Source organism: Hylobates moloch, unplaced genomic scaffold (genome assembly GCF_009828535.3).
Source record: "Hylobates moloch isolate HMO894 unplaced genomic scaffold, HMol_V3 SCAFFOLD_11, whole genome shotgun sequence".
Classification (NCBI taxonomy): Eukaryota; Metazoa; Chordata; class Mammalia; order Primates; family Hylobatidae; genus Hylobates; species Hylobates moloch.
Window position 1 is genome coordinate 89,403,772 of NW_026652286.1, and position 23,483 is coordinate 89,427,254.

The window sequence follows — 23,483 nt, forward strand, 5'->3', positions numbered from 1 at the left end:
TACGTGGCACATGATGGGGACTCAAAAAAAATAGTATGTCCACCAGCAGAATCATGAGGTGATCATTAAAACCCCTCCAGGATGGCACTCAATAGTCCTTGACATCTGCACCCAGAAAGTAAGGGTGGCATAGGATGCAGGAAGAGCGGGGTTCATCCAGGAGAACTCGTGGGAAAAGGATGATCAGAGCTAGGTTCTGGGAGACAGAGGAACGCCAGCCTAGAAAAGGGGAAAACCTGTCTTGAGAAGGCAGGCAGGAGCCACGGTGGTGGAGAGCTTTGAGTCCCTGCAGCTGCTACACTTTCAGGCTCCCAGCCAAGACCATTTGGTGAACTATATTAATAATCACAATACAAGAATCCCTTGTGGACTGGAACAATTTCCCTTCCAAGGCAGTGACATGCCTATCACTTCACTTTATTCTTCTGCCATCCCCTTGATACAAAGGAGGAGAAAATATCTTCTGCTGTTTATATGTATAAAATTAATAACAATTGTTCATTTGTATAGTACTTTCCCATTTCCCGAACACATTTTCTTATACAGGAATGACAGTATTTATTCCCATGTTGCAGAGAGAGAGAGGAGAGAGAAGAGAGAGGAGACAGAGAAAAGAGAGAGAGGAGAGAGAGAGGAGAGAGGAGAGGAGAGAGAGAGGAGAGAGAAAGAGAGGAGAGAGAGAGGAGAGAGGAGAGGGGACGGAGGGAGGGAGGGAGACAGAGAGAGAGAGAGAGAGAGAGAGAGAAAGTAAGTACATGGCTAGCTTATGAGAGCTCCCCACACACACGTCCAGGGGGCTAAATTATTTGTAGGGTCAGGATGAGGCATGCGGACAGTGGGAAGGGAACAGTCTCCCTTCCCGACCTGAGCATGGAGATGGAGATCACCCTGAGTGAAAATGTTCATTTTTACAGTTCAGGGAGAGAGGGGCAGAGACTTCTTGTATTACAGAATTCTAGAATTCTCAGCTGAAAATGATGTTGGAGATGTCTATGATCTCATTATACCCAGGTCCCACTGCCCTCTTCTAAGCTCTTTATCATCATAATTTCTGATGTAAAGCGCATGATGCCATGCACAAAATGGGCCCTCAGTGACTATCGGATGCAGAGCCAGGCACTGAATGCAGGTGAGTGAGGAGGATCAGGTGCAATAAGCCAACAGCCATTGGCACTCAGCCCCTGTGTGGGGGATACAATAGGGAGTGGTGGGGACTGTGGCAAGTTAGGAGAGTGTAAAGCCTGTGTGAGGGGAGAAAGATTGCAGCCAGTTGTTGCCATGTGGACATGCAGGCCCAGTGTTACCAATTCTTACAGTTTTGAAAGAAGGTCAGAAGTGTGGATCTCTATCAGAAATTCTAGAATATTAAATGTGGGCGCTTAAATTTAAAACACTGTATAGGCCAAACAAAATATGTCTAAGAGCAAGTTTCCTTTAACAGCTTTGTTGAGGTATAGTTGATATACAAATAACTGTACCTAGTTAATGTGTACAATGTGGTGAAGTTGGACATACGCAAACACCCATGATACCATCACCACAATCAAGGTAATAGGCATATCCAACACTTCCCAAAGTTTCTCATATTTCTTTGGGGGGTTTTTTTTTGTGGTAAAAACACTTAACATGAGATCTTAAGGAATCTTGAAATACACAATACCAGATTCTTAATTATAAGCACTATGTTGTACAGCAGAGCTCTAGAACTTATTCACCCCGCAGAACCGAAACGCTATACATGTGGAATAACAATTCCCCATTTGCCTCTCCCCCTAGGCCCTGACAATTTGCTCCAAGCCCTGGGTGCTGTTGGTGCAGCCAACTGTTTTCTCTCCTGATATTAGTTTGACAATTTCTGATATGTCATACACGTGGAATCAATTTCTGATACATCATATATATGGAATCAATTTCTGATATGTCATATACATGTGACTGGCTTATTTCACTTAGCATAATGTCCTCCAGGTTCATTGTGTTGTTGCAAACGACAGGATTTCTCTCTTTTTCAGGGCTAAATAATATTCCACTGTATGTATTTACTATGTGTTCTTTATCCATTCATCTAACAGAAAGTTTCTATCCATTATTCATTGGTTTGACACTTGTAGTTAAATGAATAAATTAATTCTGTTCAAACCCTTCATTGTGAAGACTGGGCAACTGGAAGAGTTAAGCCATGTTCCTAAGGTAACAAGCAATGATGGGCAAAGCTTAAACTCCAAGTTTCCAGATTTCCAATCCGGTTCTTAAACTGTTGATCCAGGGACAAGGTCAGTGAGGGGTATTGTGTATATGAGGACCCGTTAGGTTTGAGGACACATCACCACCTAGTTTGCTGTCCTGAATCCACACATTCCATCCAGTCCAGACCTAGGCCAAGAAGCCAGGGCCCATTGTCCCACATGCGCTGAAAGGCCTCACCCACAGAAGAGGCACAGGCAACAGCACCTCCTGGCCTCCCTCCAACCAAAACCTTAGAAGAGCCCCTCACACCCTCTCCTGTGCCCCATCCTCAGGCCACTTAGCATGCAGCACCGTGGCACAAGCCAGCTGTCACTTAGGCACTTACAGGCAGAACCGTGGAAAAACCAAACCACTGTTATTACACTTAATAACCAGTTTCCACATCATCAACTCATTGGAGTCTGACAGGCGCTGTTAGGGTGTCAGCTCCTCGGCCTAACAAGTCAGCACTAGCTGCGGGGTGGGAGAGCACCAGGCAGGACTGGGCACCAGCCTCCTGTGAGTTATTCCATCCCCCTCCTGCCCCACACGGAAGACACACACCGAAGGGCAGCCGAGGCTCCGACCCGCCTCTGCCCCCACACACTCAGGAGCTTAGCGGCTACACCAACGGCACCCAAGGTTTATAGCAGGATCAGAACCCCCAGAGAAGGGGACTCAGGGCCCTGACTGGTGTCCAAACAGGAAAAAACAGCCCGGCTTGGCAGAGTAGGGGCCAAGGGGTCTGAAGGAAGAGAATCCAGGACTGGGACAGCTGGTTGAATCCTAGCTCTAATGTGTGGCCTTGAGTAAGATACTCCATCTTTCCAAGCCCCAGCTCCCCACCTGTAAAAGGTGGTACCTCAAAGGGTTCCTTGGAAGGCAAGCATTGTGCCAAGCATGGTGTCCATGCCTGATAAATGGTGGGTATCACTGAGTTATTATGAAATGGACACGGGCAGAGGGTAGGGGTCCTAACAGGAGGACACAGGACAAGCACAGGGACTATTAGAAAATAAGACCACTGAGAAATGCTTCTGGATCCACCTAATATACTAACTAGGAGAGGTTAGGTCTTTTAGAGCTGTCAATAAAATAGTTAATAATAAAAAAGCCTAATATTTTTTCATTGTACCCCCTTTTAGAAATAACTCAGAGATGTTAAGTCACTTGCTCGAGGTAGCCCAGCAAGCAAGTGGTGGAACTTGGCTTGGAGGCCCAGCAAGTGAGACTGCAGCCTGAGATCTCGGCAGTCCTTGCCCCTTCTCCCTCTCACTCCCTCCCCTTCCAGCCCATTCGGGTATCACAAAAGAAGATCTGCTGGAGGAGAAGCAGGAGGGGCTGGCCCAAGATGAGGCAGGGTCTTCATCTCCCACTCCCAGATCGTTCCACACTGAAACAGCAAATGACACTAGAGGCTTAGGGAACAATTCAGTGGTAGGTGGGGGCCAGGGCCCCAGGCCTCTGGAATGCAGCGATCTGCCTGTTGCTCTGGGTAAGGCCACTCAAGCACCGACTTCCAGGAGGCCCAGCCAAATTGGTGGTTCCCACTCAGAGCCTTGGAGGACAAAGGGCCAGCCCCGTGACCAGACCCTGGCACATACACCTGCCTGGCGGAACCCTCCTGCTGCCCGCTGCAGCACAGGCCTGAGGTAGTGCAGTGCTGCCATCTTTTGGCCACACGCTGCACTGCATCCCCACCTGCCCGGTTGGGTGGACAGGACCCCAGGTGCTCCAGCTGCCCATTCTCCGGTGCTACAGCGTCGCTGAGCCTGGAGAGGGTCTACCCAGCAAGCTCTGGCAGGGCGGACTCCCCATCAAATGTGGCCCAAGATGTCAGAGCAGCCCTGCAGCCACAGAGGCGCCTTCTGCCTTTGGAAAGAAACCGTGGGCCATGGCCCCAAGGGGCCCAAGTCTGGCTGGGGTCCCCCACTCCATCCCGCGGTGTGTGCAAGGAGGCAGAGCAGAGACAAAGGATGTGGGTGAGTGGGAGACGGCACACTCCAGGGACCTCAGCAGACAGTTTGCTACCTGCTTCCGCGTAAGCTGAGATTCCCAAGATGCCAGGAGCAGTTGTCTCTGAGAGGTGGAATTGTGGGTGATGGGAATGATTTTGTTAGGTTGACTGTTTCATTGTGATTATTCTATTATTTTTTCTTTATGCTTAATTGGAATTTCACATTTTTCTACAATGCCCAAGTCTCAAGAAATAATGTTTATAAACTTGTCTGAAAGTAAATTTGCTTTTAAGTAAACACATAATTCTAGAGCAGAAAGGGACCCTTTCTTTCACAGCTGAGGAAAATAAGCTGAGAGACAGGTGACTTGCCCAAGGTCACACCACTAGTTTGTGGCCAAGATGGACTAGAACTTCCCTCTCAAGACAGGGTCTTTCTCCTTTGAGAGCGAGCTGGGCCTTTCCCTGACCCTCTAGCTAGGGTAAGATCCCCTATTTGTCACCCATGGTAGCTGTTTTTCTGTTTACTCCCTGTCTCTCCCATGCAAGCTTCATAGGGGCAGGAACTTCACCCATCTTGTTCACTAAGGTATTCCCTGTGTCCATTATAGTCCAGGGCATGTGGCAGACACTCCATAAATGCATGTTGAATGGATGCATGGAGTTAATCAGGGAAGGCTTCCAGGAAGAGGTGAGTTATACATCCATTTTGGAAAAGGCACTTGTAACAGATCAACAGAGAAGATGAGAAGCATTCCTAGGGGCTGGAGGGTGGGCTAGACCTGGCACACAGTAAAGATGTGTTCCCAAATATTTGTAGGGGAGAGGAGAATGGCAGAGTAGTACAGATTGTCCTTCTATGCCTATAGGCACCTGAGCTAGGAACCCATCCCTGACCCTGATTCCTTACCTTGTCCTGAGAATTTGGGAAGAAGCCAGAAAGAATTCCTCTACAGGGCCAGGAAAGACACTAAGAGCTGAAGCCTCCATCAGCCTAACTGGATCTGACAAGGTCTGGCTGGACCTGGTTGGACCTGACCATCCTGGGTGAACAGATGGGGCCTGACTGGGCTGGGTCTGAGCTGAGAACCCCCTTCTTACTCCCGTATTTAGGAGACTCTAGTACCTGTCATGTCAGCTTCATCTCCCAGGGCTCTAGAGACATAAAGCAGGGGGAGTAGGGGGAGGGGCAGAAACACTGAGGCCAAGGGAAAATGTGAGGGGGTCCAAATTTATGCAGAGTCTTGTTTCTAGGGTCTTTTATAAGATCACTATTACTTTAGGAACATAAAGATGCATTAAGATGTAATGATCATGTTAAAATATGGAAGCCATTTACTATGTTTAGGTACAGATATGAAAGTCAGAAAAATGGAAAATTTCAGCAGGGGGGAATGAACATTTCTGAAAGGAAAAAAAATTCTTCTCTTAATTTTTCTGGAAAATTCCCTCAAAAGGTTCTTGGAAAAAAAGGTTTATTTATCCCAGAATGGTGCATCATGTCTGACAAGGAGGCCAGAAGCCCTGTGCACCTCCCTCTGACCCCAATCAGAAAGGAGACACGCAATTACTGAGCACCTGCTGTATGCCAGGCTCCGGGCTGGGCTCTTTGTGAGCATTATCTGGTGTGATGGAAATAGGTCCTCCTGTAGACTGCAAGCACAGGCAGCCCACAGGAGCCTTCGGTGGACCGACGGCATTCTCCCTGACACCTGGGGGTGTCTCTCAGCCTCAGTCTCTGCCTGTGCAGGTGTGCCTGGCCACACAGAAGGTGGGTGGGGTTCCAGTCTGCCTTTGGCCTGGCATATATTTGGAAAGTGGGGTACACATGCTTGTGTACCTCTCCCCTTCCCAAAGCACTTCATGACCGGCCCTAAATAGAACTCAGCCCCGCACTGGGCTTCAGACTTTCAATGTCCTCCTGCAAAACCCTTCGGCACCAATACCTAAAGAGACCAGGATGGGATGTTGATGAGAGTCCGCTCAGGGAATTGGAGCTGGGATAATTCTTTATTGTGAGTGTGAAACAAGAATTCAGAGAGGAAGAGGGCAAAGACAGAATGACAGCGAGCATGTCAGAGAGAGACTCAGAAACAGAGAGAGGTAGAAATTGAGAGAGACAGAGAAAAAGAAAGATAGGGAAAAAGAGACAAGAGGAGAAAAAGAGACAAGCAGAAAAACCCAGAGAGAAGGTTACAAAGCAGGGAGGGGAGGAGAGAGGAATAAATGATGGACCAGCAGTTACAGGGCCAGGGAAAAGGGGGAAGGCGGAAGACTATCTTTCCCCGCTGCCCACCCCCAGGCCCCCCGCCGCCCCCGACCCTCCCTGGAAGAACCGCTCAGAAATGGGAGGCGAGAAGAGGGAGCAGAGATAGGCAAAGTCGCTAGGTAACCTTGGAGACGAGAGCCAAGGAGATGGGCAGGGGGAGATGGGCACAGGGAGGGGCATGGCAGGGGGTGGGGACACAGGCAGGAGAGCGGCAACAGGTCCCCCCATCCGGGGAGGGGCGGGTGGGGACAGAGGCCAAAGAGAGTGACCCGGATGAGCTGGGGGAGGGAGAGGAACAAAAGATTCCAGGAACAAACCTAAAGAGGCCTGAGAAGTCAGAATAAAGAGGGATTTTACTGAGAATCAATTTAGGGAAGAGCGAGCAGAGAGTTGGGAGCTATGATAAGAGAAAGGAGGGTGAGGAGGGGCGGGCAGCAGCAATGCAGCCAGGAGTCGCTGACCCACATGGCCGTGTTGAAGTGGGGGGGGGGGGGGGGCCATTGGCTCTGGACAGTGGGGCACAGGTAGGAAACAGTCACGGCAGACTGGTACAGGGAGCCTGGGTTTCTGACCCCTTCCCTGAGACCTGCTAAAGGCGATGAATCTCAGCTGTCTAGCCAGCGGGACCATTCCAATCACTTGTGTCCCAAATCCTGAGTCCTGCTATGTGCCAGGTGCTTTGCTAGGCACTCTAGGGGACATGGGGACCATTGACAAACATGTACCCTGAAGACACTCATGGGTTAGTGGGGGAAACGAGGTGTGTACACAAACAACGAGAAGATGGTGACATGGAGGGACTCCCAGATCACTCACTGCCAGCCAGGGGCCCATGAGAGGGAGCCCCCCAACGGGCCATGCCTGAGCCAGGTCCTGAAGACAGGGCAGGGCTGAGACAAGAGAAAGGCTCATCAGGTAGGGGGCAGCAGGAGCCCGCAGCAGGCAGGCCAGGGAAGCCCAGGGTGACCCTGGGTCTGCCAGGACTAGTGTGTGGCCCAGGACAAGTCACCTAACTTTTCTGAACCTGCAGTTCCCCACCTTGCAGAATTTAAGGATTATGGATAATATCTGTATAGTGCCTGGCACATGGCAGCTACTCAATTAAGGGTAGCTATCATTGTTATAAAGAATAAATAGAAAACACTGAGCTAGAATAAAAGGAAGTGGCTAGAAATGGACTGGAAGGGGGGTTTTAAGACACCCTCACCTCCCACAATCAGAAGCAGCTGTGATCCACAGTCAGGAGGAACTATCCCCAAAGAGCCTTTGGTGGAGCTCTGATTGGTGTCTGGTTAAGAGCTGGGTAGCTTACCATTACCAGCCAAAAAGAACAGTTGAGAGTATGCTGGTTTTAAAATGTGTCCACAATTTTCTTTAGCATTCCTTCAAAAAAAAAAAAAAAAACCCGAATTCCCCTCCACGTGAATGTGGCCAGACTTAGTGACTCACTTCTAGTAAAAAGAATGTGTTAGAAGTTACAGAGTGACTTCTGAAACTAGGCCATAAAAGACATTGCTCCTTTCTTCTTGGGCTCTGTCTCGCTCTCTCAGATCACTCATTCTAGGGAAAGCCATGCCCTGGAGACACTCAAGCAGTCCTATGGAGAGGTCCACAGGGCAAGGAACAGTGGCTTCCTGTCAGTAGCCAGGAGGCCCTGTGAGCCATGCAAGTCAATCATCTTGGCAGTGGATCCCACAGCCACAGTCAAGCCTTCAGATGAGATGGGAGCCCCAGCCAACATGTTGACTGCAACTTCACAAAAGACTTCATGCCAAAAACATCTAGCTAAGCCACTCTCAAGTTCCTGATCCACAGAAACTGGATGAGATCATCCATGTTTATTGTTGTCTTAAACTGCTGAGTTCTGGGATCATTTGTTACAGTGGATAGCTAATACGGGGGCCTATGACTAGGTCTGGAGCCACAACCCCCAACAGGGCATCAAACCCACAGCGGTGGCCCAGTCAGTGCCCATGGCAGTGAGTGGGGTGAGGAGATGAGACGTAGGGACCCAGGCAGGGAATCAACAGGTCCTGCCATAGCTGGAGCTCCAAATGACACTCAGAGCAGGCCTGGCTGTGTAAGGCATGGGCAGGTTCAGGGTTGTTCAATATTTCCAGGAAAGGCAGTGAGATGGAATTGGTCATCTTTGTTCCTGGCTCTACCCCCATAGATACAGCTATGTGGCTCACCTAGGGCAGCAGGCAGGTCAGGGTAGAAGTAAGCACAAGGAGGCATTTACCTCACCTGGTCTCAAACTCCTGTCTTCCACTTATTATCTGGGTTATCCTACACAAGTGACCTTGACTCTCTTTGCCTCAGTTTCTCATCTGTGAAATAGTGATAATAAACCCTACTTTGTGGGGTAATACTCTTACAGTGTGGCAGAGCCTCATTACACGAAAATCAGATGATGAAATAAATATGCAGCATTACACAAAGTCAGAGCTCCTTAAGCTTTGGCACCACCCAGCCCTTGGAGCCAAGAGAACAGGTTTAGCTGTGGGTCTGTTTTTCTTTGCCTTCTGACTCCCACGTGGCCCACATCCCTAAGGGCAGAATCAATTTGTACCGAAGCTTAAGAGGAAATATTTCTAAAAGCACACTGGTTATTTCTGATTCATATCAATCTTCCAACTTGTTTGCAGACTAAAACTTGGCATTGACCTCATTCCATTCTCATGAAAACCCTGGTTGCTAACTGAGGCATGTTTGCTTTGCTTACCTAAGCCTCAGTCTCCTCATCTGTGAAACAGGGCTAGCAACTGTACTGGATCCATTTGGTTGTTGGGTTGGGTTGGGTTAAATGAAGTCTCAGGGGAATGGGCCTAGTATGCTCTCCTCAAATGTTTAGGATAACTATGGCAATGAAAATTTCACCAGGGCCTGCAACACTAAATATGCTCTTATAGCACAAAATGTAAACAACATGAGGATCCTGACTTCTTTTATAGAAGAAGTCTATGCTCTTTCTGAGGTCTTCTCCTTGAATAATTAACTGTTGGAAATCCCAGGAAATTTTGACATGAGGCAAGTGTCTGTCTTCCTCCCTGATCACTTGCTGCATCATTCTGTCCAGTGTTCACCTCTGTACCCACTAGTACACCTCCCACATCAGTGCCCGCTGCATGTAGGCGAAGAACCTATGGGATGGATGGACGGATTAGTAGATGGATAGATGAGTAGATAAGTGGGTGCCTGAGTGTGTGGATGGATGTGTGAGTAGATAAGTGGATGTGCATAGATGGATGGGTGAACAGATGGGTGAGTAGGTGGATGGGTGGGTGAGTGAGTTAAGGAAGGAAGGAAGGAAGGAAGGAAGGAAGGAAGGAAGGAAGGAAGGAAGGAAGGAAGGAAGGAAGGAAGATACATTTCAGCTCTCCTTCACTCCAGGCCCCATGCCAGACCTCACCCTATTCCTTCCTTGGGGCTCAGTATATACAGAGAGAATTCTCTGTCTCCTGCAGGGACAGAGGAGAGAGAGAGGAACATCAACCATCCCACAGTTAGTTTTCAATCTTAACTACAGACATTTCTGATGCATTCATCAACTTCCCCTATTAAGGCTGCCATAACACCGTCTCTGCCCTAGGGTGTGCAGAGGGAGAATGGGCTATTCTCTCCAGAAGAGAGGGAGAGAGGCGTCCTAGCTCGATCTAGAAGCCTGTGTCCTTCAGGGTTCAGGGGGTCCAGCAGCCAGGGGCAAAGACACAGCCAGCAAGGCAGGAGCCTTCTACCATGTCCTGACCCCTGTGAAGTCTTAGGATTCTCTAGGAGGAGAATAGAGAGGACCTTCCCTCCACCAACACCAACACCCCACACCAGAGATGCCCAGAGAGATGGCTTGCTAGTGGCTGGGAGATTATTTTGATGTCATGGAAAGAGTCCTACACTTAAGTCGGAAGGCTTGGACTGAAGATTCAGCTCTGATACCTACTGACCATGTGAACTTGGACAAGCCAAATTACCTCTTTGAACCTCATTTTGGTGAGGAGGTTAGATTAGATAATCTTGTAAGATCCCTACCATCTCTCAAGAGTCACTGGGTCCAGAAGTTCAGCATCAAGGTCATTCAGGAACCCCTAGTCTGGACACAGAGATCAAGGCAGGAGAGTTCTGCCTATTAGCCGGTCACCTGTTGGCCTGGATGAGTCAGGGAAGCCTCCCAGGTCCTCCCTCTCAAGACTATGACTGTTGCCAGGAAGGACACCCTAGCAGAGCCTGGAGCCTCCACACCATGGGCTGGGGTTGGCAAGGAGGCTGTAGCAGTGCCAGAAACCTCTGAGCATGCCACACAACTTACCCTCTGCAGAGGTACCTGCCCTGTAGGGAGTCAGTACTTTCTAGTCCCAAAGCTTCCAGGAGATGGAGAGCCAGAACCACTGCCTAGGGCCCAATGAGGGGTTCATGGCCACATCCACCCTGCACCAAGTCCTCAAGAGCCAGGTAGAAGCTCCAGCCATAGGCAGAACCAAGCTTCCTACCCTGTGCTCCAGCCTCCACCTTGAACTCTAAGCCCCAGTCTCCCTGCTGTGAGTGCCACCTGGCCAGCCCAGGCTGCCCTGGCAGGGACATGGAACCAGGCCAGGTCCCTAGTGTGGATGGTAATTCATGGTGCTTCAGCTCCATCAGGCCAGACTCCACCAATCAGGAGATAGGTCTTTCCGGAGCTCAGCCTCAACTGCTCCAAAGCTGAGCCTGGGAAGAGGGAAGGGTGACATGAATGGCCAGCCCTCACCTTCTGCCAAGCCCAGGGAAGAAGAGGGCTGGCATTACACAAGTACTTTCCTGGAGACAGTAGCTGTTAGGAGCCTTTGCCTCCCTCTGGGTTCCAACCCAGCCTGCCCACCCTGTGGCCAAGAGCATCCCTGGCCCCTGGCTCCAGCCACAGCTCCCAAAGTCAACTCATTCTGCAAGTAAAAGCACTGAGCCCAGGAAGGGGAGACAACTTTCCCACGCAGCAGCAATAGAGAGAAGGGAGCTCTTCCCAGCTGTGCTGCCCTGTGGCTCCAAGGTAGAGGGATGGCAGTGCAGGCTCCAGGACCCAGCACCAGACTCCTCCATGGGTTTGGCTGACTCCCATGGGAGGGTCTCTAGGAAGACAAGAAACAGAAGCCTGAGGTACACCTGGCTTGGAGACTGGCTTCACCTGTCCTCATGTCCCTGCCACTAACTTGCTGCATAAGCTTCCCCCTAAGAGACCTAGCCCCAATGTGTCTATGGTTCCTCATTTGCCCAGCATCCTCCTTGGCTCAGGGCTTCTTGGGAGGTCCATATGAGCAAATATCCTGCATCACCCATAGATGCCAGAGCTGCAAAGAGACCTGGACAACATCCATCCCAACCTCCAGCTTTTGCAGTTGTAGAAGAGGCTCAGATAAGTTAGGTGATTTTTCCAAGGTCACACAGTATGTCCTGCAAGAATGAATTAAAACACTCATCACTGTATAAATATAAGGAATTAATAGAAACAATGTTTATATAACAGATATTTGAATCAGTGATTTTCTGATAAAAGTTACAGACTCTCCCTCTGAGAAACACACGTGTCAAAGTGCAGACTGCCCATGTGATATGAGGGGGTTGGCTCCTGAAGCCCATTCATGGATTAGCCTGTGGTCAGGGTTTCCAGCTCTGTCACTTGGACAACTTACCTAACTCTCTGTGCCTCATTTCTTCAACAACCAAAGGGAACAATAGTACATGCCTCCTGTTTGTTTGTAGGATTTAATGAGTTTGCAACGTACTTGGAACAATGCTTGGCACATAATAAATGCTGAATAAATGTTTGCTATTATTACTCCCTGAAGACAGTCTTGGCACCCCCAAGGAGCCCCAGATGCCAGGGAAGCCTTCCTACCAGAGGGCCTTTCAAATGTCCAGGGGTACCTGCTCATGTCTCCTCAAACTCCCAGCTTCACCTGGGCTGGGTGAGCAAACTGTGAGATGAGGATCCCACCGCCCCTGCCTCCCACCACCGTTAGGCAAATGACCCTGATTCAAGCCTTGGTCAACCTCCACCTGCCCACTGCCCACCTGGACAGCCACTGGCTGCACTTCCAGGAAGCTGCCTCTTCCCCTCACCCTCCCCACGGCCCAGGAATCAATGCAATCCCCTAAAAGCTCATAACTTGGAGGTAATTATAAGAAGCATCAATTACCCAGCAATGTGGATTTCATGAATTCAATTAATTTGCATGGCAATCGATACGGGCGGGTTTGCTGGGGTCCCCAGGGGAAGTTAGGACATTGTTCTGCACGCTATTGATTTTACAATGTAAAACAAAACCTCTCTCCTCGAATTCATAGATGCCCATTCAGCCATATTAACTTTCAGATCATTTATTTTTGTATGTCTTTCAACTCTGTTTGTTGCTATCACACAGATGCAGAGTATTACATTGTAGGGAATAATTGAATCAATATAGTCATGCTATGCCAGATTTTCCCAGCTCGAGGAAGAAGAGCAGTTTGCCCACCAGCTCTTCTGCACTCTGCCTTCCCCCGCCAGCGGTCCACCCTCGCGCCCACCCCAAACTCTCCCTCTCCCAAGCAGGCCACTCCCCTAACCCTAAGTTTCTCACTCTGTCCAGTGTATCTACATTCAGGACAGACTTAAAGTGCAGCTGGGGAAATATGGTTAGACAATAGGAAGAATTTTTCTGTTGGTGAATGGAAGCCCAAGGACAGTTGGAAGGAATTAAGGGCTTCCCTTTTTGGAAGGGTCTTTGGAACCAAGAAGATTGCAGACTGATGGGGGCCTAAGTTAGTGGCCTCTCAGGAATCCTGGACAGGGGAAGAGTGCTTCTTTTCCTCCCCTAGAAGCAATGAGATTGAGGAGACAGCATTTTCTGAACATTAACCCATCCCATCTCTTGAAGGCGGCCAAGTTTAATAAGAGGAGTGATTATGAAAAAAGTCAGGGGCCTACCAGCCTTAGCCTCCCATGCCTCCAGCTCAGGTACGCCCAGCTCTGCTGTGTTCTTGAATCGTGCCCCCTCTACACCCAGCCAGCCAGCTCCCCGGGTCCTCTTTGAGGCCAGCATATGCTCTGAGCAGCATCTGAGACTCCTGCACACCCTACATATACACACACACACTGTCACACACACACACACACACACACACACACACACTCAGCAGAACAAGGCTGGAGCCCACCAACCCAGCCACACTCCCAGGAGAACAGGGACCACCTTCCTGCCCCACAAAGCCCCTACTCAGCACACCACCCTCCACTCCCCATGTCTAGAGAAGGAGTGAAGCCTTTTTTTTAATTTGCCTCTACCCCCCGCCCGTCAGGATATTAGACAGCTAAACAGCCCAGCGCCTGTTTCCTTCAGATAACCAGCTCCTGACGAGCCCCCTAATTGTCCCCAGAATCTCAGCGTCAGTGTATAGAGTAGGTCATTTAACCAACAGTACACACAACTAAATAAAAATCCATTTTCCAAGAGAAAATTCTATTCTTATCAGAGTTTTGCAAGAGGGTTGCAAGCGGCCCATGTTAATTGAAGCTTTGATGTTTGTAGGAGGAGGCCTCTAATCAACGCCACAAAGGAGGCTGATTCACTGCAGTGTGCCCCTCGGCCGAGGAGCAGAGTCTGGGGAGCTGGTGATGGGGGGCATGGGGTGCAGAGGGCTGGGCAAGGACAGAGGATCCAGGCTAGCCACTGGACACCACAGGGTGCCAGCCATTGCCTCAGGTGCAGAGGCAGGCACAAAGATGTCAGGGAGGCAGGTGGCTGGGTCAGGAAAGTCAGCAAGGCTGGAGGGGAGCAGGACCCAGTGTCAGACAAGCCTGGGGTCAGGATCTACCTGGTAATTTGCACACTGTGTGGCCTTGGGCAAGTCACTTGACATTGCTGAGCCTCAGTTTCTCCTCTGGATGACTATAATCCTCTCTACCTATCCTCAAAAGCCATTCGATGATGATCAAATCGAAATAAAAGCACAGAAAGTGAGTTTCATTTCTGAGTATGTCCTACGAACTAGGCTACCTGCTAACCACTTTACAAGTGGCTTAGTGTAGTGCATCTGATGTGCTTCCTGCCTTCTGCTGACTGCTTTGTAATTGTCCTCATCTCAATCATCTTCAAGGTGGGGAATCTTAGCCCATTTTGCATATAGGGAAACTGAGGCTCAAAGTGCCTAAGTGTCTGGCTCAAAACTTCACAGTAAAAAGTGGCAGAGCTGGGATTCAAACCCTGCTCTCTTCAACTCCAGAATCCAAACAGTTTTCTCTTACTTGAGCTGCTTCTCCTAAAACAAGGTAGGAGGGCCCATCCAGACCCCTCATGCCTATCTCCCCACTTCCCGTCCCTTTACCTTCACACACACACACACACACACACACACACACACACACACACACGTCATTTCCTTTGCTCCTCACAGCAACCACCAAAGCAGTCAGGTAGGCACCCCAAAACAAGAAAGGGGATCTTGGGGGAGTTTGTGTGGGTTAATGAACTATTCTTCATAAAGTCAACTCTGCCAGGACCATAACAAACTCTCAAGAACTGGCAGCCCCAGCACTGTGATAATGGTGGCAAGAAAGGGGATCTTGGGGGAGCTTGTGTGGGTTAATGAGCTATTCTTCATAAAGTCAACTCTGCCGGGACCATAACAAACTCTCAAGAACTGGCAGCCCCAGCACTGTGATAATGGTGGTGGTGGTGATGGTTTTCATACCCAGCACACAAGAACTGCTCAAAAGAGACAGTTAACAATAGCCATAAAATCATTAGCATCCCTGTTTTCTAGATGCGTATACTGGAGCTCAGAGGATTTCAGTGAGTTCCCCCAGCCACAACCAGTGAGCAGCGATGTCAAGATGTCTTGAATCCTGGGCCTCAGCTGCAAAGCCATAACCAGTCCTCTGTGTTCCCATGGGCCAGTGCTTTATGAAGGTCCTTGCAGGTTAAGTGGAAGGGGAAATCTAAACACAGGCCTGCCCAGCACCTGGGCAGTGAAGTGAATCCCGGTCCTGAGCACCAGGCATGGGAAGGAAGTGTCTTCAGAAGAGAAAGGAGAAGGAGTGGGCGAATTTGCCAGGCCAGATTAGGCTAGAAAGAGTTTACATTCCATATTCAACATGTATTTACCTGTGAGCTGCCAGTTCTGCGCCAGGGCTTGCGGGCTCAGAGGTACAAGAACACATGGATGAGAGGCTTTCATTTCGGTGGGAGCTGTCTAAAGCCAGGGGAGCTTTGGCAGAGGTCTCCTTGGGCCCTCCAGGAAGAGAAGGTAGGTTTCAGGTGCCATTTCCAGGATGTGTGGGGGTGTCTGGGCAGGGAATTGAGGAGTGAGAGGGTCTCCAGGATCTTTCACACCCATGGCCGCATTTGGCGACTTTACCAGCTGAGATCAACCAACAACGAGGAAACCGAGGCCCAGAGAGCTCCCGTGAACTTGTTCAAGATCCCAGGATCTGCAGGGAGCTGAAGTGGCATCCAAACCCAGGTCTTTGACTAGCCTCTTTCCCACTATGCCAAGCCAGTAGGGGATGGATGCAAAATGTAAAGTGGCTAGCTCAAAATCAGGCGTTAAAAGCAGGTGTCAGGAAATGGGCACTGGGCAGAGCCCACGGGGCTGGCCTTCCCCACAGGCACCAGGGCCCAAGATCTCCAATAGGCAGTCACTGTGCCCAGCAGTGTACGCAGACCGTCTGAAACACTTGGACCCAAAGGGAGTGGGGCTTGGGGAAGGGAGGGAGAAATTTCTCTTTTTCTTTTTTTTTTTCGAGATGGAGTCTCGCTCTGTTGCCCAGGCTGGAGTGCAGTGGTACGATCTCGGCTCACTACAACCTCTGCCTTCTGGGTTCAAGCAAGTCTCCTGCCTCAGCCTCCCGAGTAGCTGGGATTACAGATGTGTGCCACCATGCCTGGCTAGTTTTTTGTATTTTTAGTAGAGATGGGGTTTCATCATACTGGCCAGGCTGGTCTCCTGACCTCAAGTGGTCCACCTGCCTCGGCCTCTCAAAGTGCTGGGATTATAGGCATCAGCCACCACGCCCGGCCAAGCAGAGCAATTTCTACCCAGGATACCAGCCTCTAGCTTCTGCCTGCTCAAGAGCTGTGGGGCCTGAGAAAAGATGATGGAGAGGTTCAGGGGACCAGTTACTGAGTCAAGGCCAAAGTGAATGGGATGTGTTAGGACCAGCAAGCCTCCTACTCCTTAACCATCTCCACTGATTCCATTTGCCATAACAGCAGCAGGGCTTTTTGCTATGAGCTGGCATACCATGAGTTAAAGTTTAACAAGCATCCAGGAAAAATGCTTTATAAAAACAAGAGGTCACAACCTGAGTCTCCTGATCATGAAATCAGGTCCAGTGGAAGCCTGGGTTACTGAAAGGCTCCTAACTGGTCTTCTAACCCTGAACCTCTGTCCTACCCACTCTGTTCTCCACTCTGAAGCTAGCCAGAGAGATGACTCTATGGCAAAATCTGACCATGTCACTCCCCACTTAAAATCCACCAGTGCTTCCTCACTGCCCTGGGGACAAAATCCAAAGACCGTGCTGACACATAAGACCTTTCTCTTTTCCTCCTGCATGCCCTTCCAGGAGTCTTGCAAGCCCCTCCTCATATGCATGCTCCTACAGACAGTGCCCAGCATGCCCAGCTCCATACTCTTATGCTGTCCCTCATCCTATAACATCCCACCACCACCACTACATCCATCCTATGTGTGATGGGTTGCATTAATGGCCACCATTCCAAAGAGCTGGGTATGCGTGTGTTATCTCACTAAAGAGGTAGAATATATGGAATATGTTTCCCCTGCCTCAGCCTTGGGTGCAGACATATGACTTGCTTTGGCCAGTGGAATGTTAGAAGAAGTGTGATTGGGCTTTCTCTCTTCTCCTTTTTCTGTCACCATTAGAGAAGCATGCCAGGCTAGGCTGGTGGTCCCAGAGGAGGATAAGAGGCTCATGGAGCAGAGTTGCCTGATGAGGCCCAGCCAAGATCAGCAGACCCTCAACCAACACATAGACACATGAACCAGATAAATGGTATTGTTATTTGCCACTGAGAGATGGTAGGTGTTTGTTACACAGCATATTGTAGCAGTAGCTAACTGATACATCATTTTAACTTGAGTAAATTCTATCCACTCATTGGATCTCAGTTAAGGTAGATGTCATGTCTTCTTAGAAATCTAACCTGAGCTCCTCGCCTCTTCCACAGGTCAGCATTGGGGGCTCCCATGGCACCCAGCATTAACCCTTACTGCAGCACACAGCATGTACTGGGTTAAAATTGCTATTTCACTTTCCTGTCTCCCTCACCGATCCTGAGCTTCTTGAGGTCAAGGGTTGCATGTTATTCACAATTTCTGACATAGAGGAATTCAATGACTATTTAGTGAAGGACTGAATGTGGAAGTGGCCTTTTCTAAGGGGTAGAAGCAAAAAGGACCTCTCACTTTTCCACTTCAGCCCACCACCATCATGAAAAATGCCCAAAGTGGGACAAAAACTCACGTGAGTTCTCTGCACTTCCTGCCAGCCTCTGGCACACACACTCACACACTTGAATCCCAAAGTTAGCCAGGCTGCACTTCCCTGCCGCCCGCTTGCTTGGTGATGAAGCACTTTTTGAGCCACTTTGCTCCATCTTTCTGCAATATCCTCCAGCAAATCAAGCATCCCCTTCTTGGGATGTTTTCAATCTGTTTTATGTTGATTTTAATTAAAGAATTCGAAACTGAACAAACAGTTCCTAGCAGGTGGCCATACAAGTGTGAAATAAGCAAACTGTTTTATCTGCCACAAACTCTGCTAGTAAATTTCTTCAAATTAATCCCAGCATCCGAGAGTCTGCTGATTCCAAGGAGAAAGCTAAGCAATCCTAGCCTCCAAATATTTGCTTTTGTTACAGCTCCTGGAGCCAACGACTGGTGGTGTCCGTCTTTCTCCACGCTCATCCACCTTGTCTCCCAGTCCCATCTCTGGCACTCTGTTGGCCCAACCCATCTGCCCAGAGCAAGGCTCATGTGGCCACATCACTAGGCTCCACAGCCAGAACTCCAGTTGGGTGGCCAGATGCCCAGGGAGACTTCCCAGCCCACCTTCTTCTGAGCACCATCTTCCCCATCTTTACTTTCCACTTCCTCTGCCAGCCCTCCAGCTGAGCCTGGGCCTCCCACCAATGCTTGCCCACCCCAGGGAGGCACAGACATGAGGGCCCAGAACAAGGCTTGCTTCCCTTCCCCTGGTACCACTCAGGAATGAGAGGGGCCCTTGGAAAAATGACACCACCCAGTCCTGGCCAAGGGTATGAGGAAATGGGCCACCTCCTTCACCACTGATGGGAGCTTAAATTAGCACAGCCTTTGCAGAGATCGGTTTGTCTATGCACATCAACAGTGTTAGCATCTTTCTTACTTTTGGATCCAAAAATTCCACATGTAGGACTTTAGCCCCCTGCAAAAAAAAAAAAAAAAAAAAAAAAAGTCAATGTGCAATAGCAAACATTTACCTTGGAACTCTTTATAACAGCAAAAACAGGGAAACATTTATTGTTCAACAGCAAGGATTAAATGATACAGCCATGTAAAACATTATACAATAGTATTTAATAATGTGGAAAATAATTTTATGATCTTAGTGGAAAAAGCAGGTTATAATGCAATATATACAGCATGAGTTTATTTTTCTTTTATATTTTATGTGTGTACACAGAATATATCATATTCTACATGTAGCACTATATATTATTTATGTAGTATAGTATATATTATTTATGTAGTATACTATTAATATTATATACTATTAATATGTATATATGTAGCATATATATTTATGTAGTATACATGTATCTACAGAATATTGTCATTTTATAGGTAGTATATTCTATATTTATAATACATATGGAATATGTAGAATATATTGTATAGTCTACATGTAGTATAAATATTGCATATACATTACTCTACATATGTAATGTGTTGTGTGCATTCACATATAAGGAAAAAAAAGACTGGAAGGATATAAACTAAAATGTTAACAATGGCAATCTCTCTGGGCATTGGGAATATAACCGATATCTCTCTTTTTTTTTTTTTTTTTTTTTTTTTGTGGGAGACAGTCTCGCTCTGTTGCCCGGCTGGAGTTCAGTGGTGTGATCTCGGCTCACTGCAACCTCTGCCTCCCAGGTTCAAGCAATTCTCCTGCCTCAGCCTCCTGAGCAGCTGGAAATTACAGATGCCCACCACCACACTTTTTTTTTTTTTTTTTTTTTTTTTTTTTAGTAGAGACGGGGTTTCATTATGTTGGCCAGGCTGGTCTCAAACTCCTGACCTCGTGATCCGCCCACCTCTGCCTTCTAAAGTGCTGGGATTACAGGTGTGAGCCACCGTGCCTGCCTTTTTTATTTTTAAAAAATCATTATTTTGTTACTTTTCTGATTTTGAAAACTCTGGCTAGAGAGGCAGAAGACCTGGGTTGTGCCCTAGCAGTGACACTGATACAATGCCATCTCCTGGCCTAACTCCAAAGCCAGATCTGGAGTCATTAATATCACTTGTGTCAACTTCCTGATCTACATACAACAAGGAAGAGAAATCAGGTCACCTGTAAGGTTGCACCCAGCTTCCATTTTATAATTCTACAGTGTGTCCTGAACCACAGTTGAGAGAGAAAGGCAGACAGGGAAAAAGAAGGTACAAACTCGGCAGAACTTCATCCAGTGTAACCTGTTCCCTCATTCAACCAGTCTCAGAGCTGTAAATATCACTGAATAGGCATTCACTATGCGCCAGGCACTATTACATTACACACTAAATGCAAAGGGATTGCACAGAGTAATAACCTGCATTTCTGCCCCACTGTAACTGCAGGATCATCCCTAGAAGATGGTGGTATCTCTGGCCATACCCAGGAAAGGCGCCACAGATGCTCAAGTACAAGTGCAGGTCTAGGCATCAGCTACCACCCCATCTGCTGGTGGTGCTAATACTTCTCTGGGATACCTCCCCTCCAGTCTTTTCCACCCCTACAGGGTCAGCACTGCTCTTAAGCCTTCAAGTGTCACATCTGCATGGCAGCTGCCAGCAAAAGGGAGAAAAATCTCTGTATCCCTTCAGGTGACACTAGCTGCTGTATGGATAAACACCTAAATCTCACTTGGTTGAATGCAATAAAAGTTTATCTGGTGCTCACAGCACTGCCCGGTGGGGAGTCAGCTCCACACAGCCATTCATAAACCCAGTCTCCTTCTATCTTGTGGCTCCACCCTTCTCCAACACCCCAGAATCCTCTCTGTTCTGCTGGCAAATGGAGGAAGAGCTAAAATTGCACAAGGGAGATTCCCTATACAAGGCTGTATTTTAAAGTGTCCACAGCATCTACTCACATCCCATTGGCCAGGACTCAGTCACATGGCCATATTTAACTGCAAGGAAGCCTGGGAAGTGTAGTCCAGTGTGTGCAGCCAGGGAGGAGAGGAGGCCATGTTGCTCTGGGCAACAACATCAGGGTCTGTCCCTTCTTCTCTCCTCACTTACTGGGTGACCCTCTTGGAGGCCTCTCAGTTGTGCAACCTCACACCCCAATGCCATACAGAGTTTATGAAGTGGCTCTTTCTCACTTTTTTTATTTTTCCCTGGAACCCAGAGACACATCCCAGTTGTAGGCATAGGGGTGAGGGGTGTTATCAGCCAAGGACACAACAGCACACTGGGAACACAGTGGCTTCCAAAACCACCTGCTGAAAAGAACCAAATACAATATCCTCATCAGTCTCCCACAGCCCAAACACTTCAAAATTCTAGAGGTCGCCAAGGACCACAGGTCGCCAGAAACAATGACTTCATTTGGGTCTTTCTCAAGGTGTTGGACGGCAGTGACACTTTCTCAAGGTCACTCTCCAGGCCGCATGACCTGGCGCTCCCCAGGCTTCCCTCCTGTTTCCAACTTTACCTCCTCCGCCCCCTGTGAGGGCTCCTTTCCTTACTCCTAATGATGCTGTTTCCCAGGCAGCCACTTCCACCCTCTGCTTCTTTCATCTCATCTCCACCCTCTGCCTCCCTGGGACTCTCATCTGCACCCTACCTCAGATGCCCCTTTCACCACAGCCGCAGACCTCTCCCTTAGGTCTGGACGTTGCCAACTGCCTACTGGTCACAGCACCTGCATGTTTCCATTTATCTTATCCAAAGCTGGGCTCACCATCATCCTCCTGGAATCTCTCATCCTCCCTCTTAGTGAATAAGTCCACCCTCCACCTCGTCACCCAGGGACAGCCCCAGAAGGCCCCTAGAGTCCAGCTCTGTCTGGCCCCACAGCACGGTGGCAACAAGCCATGCCACATCCAGCTCCCAGGTTTGTCTGGGCACTATTCCTTCAGTAGCTCGACCTCCACCCTGTCCCCCATCATCTCTTACCCAGACCACCCAAGAGACATTTCTCCTGGTCTCCTTTCCTCCAATTATACCCCTCTATAGTCTCCTCTCCCCAAAGAAGCCAACACGCTCTTCCTAAAAACACAAATTTCACCACGTCACTCCTTCCAAACATGCAAGATGTGGGGTCCTCAAGAGAAAAACCAAACTGCCTAGTCTGTCAGGAAATGCATGTCACCACCTAGACAAGCCCTCCACTCTTAACTCACCCCATCTGCTCCTCCCGTTCTCCTAACTGCATCCTCCACCACACCCTGCCCCAGCCCCAACAAGTCCAAGACCTTCTTAGCCCTGAGCCCCATACCTGCATTCACACCTCTGGGTCAGTGCAGGTGAAATGCTCTTTTTACCTGGAAAAATCCTATCCATCTTCCCCAAGAACACTCCTTCTCCCTTTCCCCTGCCTCCTGAGGAAGCAAGGGCAAAGTGCCCCCGCCTCTTGGCCCCCAATACTTTTTCTTCCTCGAAGCCACTCTCCCTTGTCCCACTCATTTATTTCTCGTCTAACTCTCCTACTGGATGGTGAGCTTTGGGGGGCCTAGCACGGGGGCTGGCACTTGTAAAGGCACATGAGGTCTATAGAAGAACACTGGGTCCTCCTCTCCGCCCCTCCTCAGGCCAGGGTACTGCGGAGAGGCACACATAATGGGAGGTGCTGGGAGGCCCACGTTTCCATCCTGACACTCTCCCCAGAAAGGCTGCAGGGACCTGGCCAACACCCCTCTCTGCTTCTCTGCCAAAGCTGACTTGCCCATAGCCTTGAAGGCACAAAGCCGGCAAGAACCCTCTCTGAGGGAGCAGGCCCTGCATGCTGATGAGGGGGCCAAGGGGGCAGGAGAGGTAGATGGCCTACACGGCATCCTCCTCTTCCTGGGAGATGATGAGAAGGGGCCGGTGGCAAACAAGAAATCCTTCCCCTTCACCTGCTGATCCCACGCCTTCCCTGAGAACTGCTTATCAGCATCTGTAATGATCACTGTGCCACCAGGTTCTGGGAATGTCTCCCCAGGGTGCAGTGGCAGCCTAGACTCAAAGTCAGTCCCACCACCACCTACAGTGGGATTCTCAGACTGCCTCCCCAGCCCAAGGGAGTCCACAGCCTGCACCCAGCCAGGGGGATGGGGGTGTCCCCTTCCTAACCTGAGGGCAGGGAGGCTTAGGGATCCACCAAGGTGAACTCACCAGAGCCATGCAGGTGCATAGTATTGCCCCTAAACACACACACACACACACACACACACACACACACACACACACACACACACACACACACACACACACACACACACACACACACACACACACACACAGGTATCCAGTACAGATACAACCCCATAGGTATAGATAGCATGTACTGAGGCAGATACATATATGGGAAGAAATGCCATCTGGCCATTTGCCTAGGGCCAAAGCTGTTGCTTCCAGTTCACTTTCCTCCTCATGCTCCATTCAATCAAGAAGTACTACAGATTGGGCCCTTGCTGCACTCCTGGCACAGAGCTAGATCCACAGAGTACAGGCCCAAGGCAGGACAGCAAGACCCAAAGCAGGAAGAAAATTGTGGGAAGAGGAACTGGGGGAACAGTCTGGGTACCCTGGCGACATATGCCTGAGAAGGGA

The 23,483-nt window shown here is 49.2% G+C and overlaps 1 long non-coding RNA gene across 1 annotated transcript; it reads left to right on the forward strand.

Moving 5' to 3' along the window:
• Positions 1–1,045: 1,045 nt before the first annotated feature.
• LOC116477449 (uncharacterized) lies at positions 1,046–20,623 on the forward strand. Its single transcript, XR_009215466.1, has 3 exons — positions 1,046–1,129; positions 17,343–17,498; positions 20,301–20,623. It is a non-coding gene; the product is annotated as an uncharacterized LOC116477449 (long non-coding RNA).
• The last annotated feature ends 2,860 nt before the right edge of the window (positions 20,624–23,483 follow it).